Source organism: Marmota flaviventris, chromosome 4 (genome assembly GCF_047511675.1).
Source record: "Marmota flaviventris isolate mMarFla1 chromosome 4, mMarFla1.hap1, whole genome shotgun sequence".
NCBI classification, from domain to species: domain Eukaryota; kingdom Metazoa; phylum Chordata; class Mammalia; order Rodentia; family Sciuridae; genus Marmota; species Marmota flaviventris.
In genome coordinates this window covers 151,951,136-151,952,957 of record NC_092501.1, presented here as the reverse complement: position 1 = coordinate 151,952,957, position 1,822 = coordinate 151,951,136, and positions in this window count along the sequence as shown.

Genomic DNA, 1,822 nt, shown 5'->3' with positions numbered 1-1,822 from the left:
GAATTATTATGTGAAGTATATGGTGAGCTATTCAATTGGAAAAGAGGGTATAAAATAAAAAAAAAAAATGGTGGTGTCCCTTTAGCTCGGTGCCTAAATTCTCTTATGCAGAAACAACCTTTGTTGTTTCTGGTGTGTTGTCTGTAATTTTTATATGTATATGTGCATACATTCATATATGTATATCATTTTACACAAACACCATCTTTACTTGTGCACACTGTTGTAAAGCTTTTTTCTAATGATGTTCATTCTGTTCACACTAACAACATCTACTTCCTTTTTTCTCCCTTCCCCACCTATTTTAAACCCTTTTTAACCATACTTTTTATTCATCTGTAATCTTAACCAATAGCAACTCTGTTTGAATCAAATTCCAAAGATAATGTTGTGAAGGAATTTAATATGAAATCCATAAGTTGTATTTAAATTTTAATACCCTGATCTATTTTTTCAGGAACAATTAATTCAAGAAAATTTGGTTTATTTCTTATACAAAAGGAAGGGCTGATCAGTTGTATGGGCCCACCGATGGCCTGTGCAAGTGAAATCCAGGTGTGCCATAATACAGGAACACTTCTTTTTTTAAGAATCTTTTATGTCAAGTTGGTGAATGCTCATAAAACAATTTAAGCAGATGCCCATTTATTGCACATCTTAGTTTCTTGTGTCTTGATTCATACCCATCTTTCAGGTTCTTTCAAGTTTTGCATCCTCATCTTTTAAGTTTTACTATAGTTGAAGCTAATATTGATTCCTCTCCACCTTGACCCCCTGAGTGCTGGACAGTGCATCCCTGTCCACTCTGCTCTGGGCCTGTGATCCTGTCCTGTGTTTTACACTTCATTTTGGGTGTGCTCTCTTTCTCATTGACCAAATGTTACATCTCCACAGAGGTGCCTTTGGCCTCGGGGAGGAATACTTCATTGTGCATGCTACAGTAATAAAGAGGGAGTTTTTGTAACTGAGAATTCAACTGAGCCTCAAGATCATGGGATTGTCTTGGTCTAGCAGAAGACAAGTTGAGGCATTTTGGGGACCATGATCTGCCAGGGCACTAACCCAGGTTAATTTAGGTTGTAAACCCACAAACCAGGATCATAGCCATACATTATATGGTTGACAGTCAATTAATGCCTTAATGACACAACAGAATTCTCTCCATTTTTCAAGTTACCTAAGATGTTCTGACTGCTATTTTTAAAAGTAAGGTTCAAAGAACTTTCTAAATAAACAGTGTTTTGAAAAGCTTTCAGCTATAACTGAGAGATTAAAAACTAAATGAAAGTTTTGTGTTCAGAGAAATGTAAAGAAACCAAACAGCCCAACACAAATAGAAATGTGTACATAGAAACATTTTACTTAATCCATCAATTATTAATTGAGTTGCTCTTGTAGGAGTGCTAGGTGTGCAGGTGTTGGTCTTCAGCAGGTGTTCTGGGGAGGTTCTCTTCTGAAGAGCAGCTGCTGGGCACCACAGGCCTCAGCAGCTCCCAGAACAATGTTCTGCCCAATGTCTGTGTTAAATAATCAGGCCCCGGCCATTAGACACATGGAATCTTTGGATCTGTCAACCCTGGATCTCAGACTGTGTCTACCATTGGCCTCTGGTTTCTGCCATGTTTCTAAGCAAATCCTTTGTCTGCTGGATCTTAAAGAGAGGGCTCAGTTTTTCTAGATCTGGAACTTTTGGGTTGTTTCATGGCTTCTGAGCTGATTCTTGAGACCATTTCGGAAGCACAGTCAACTCTTTCGCTGAGTCTGGGTTTGGCTATTTCCATCCTCTCTGAGATGCTTGATGAGGAGCTGGGTTGAGTTTCGT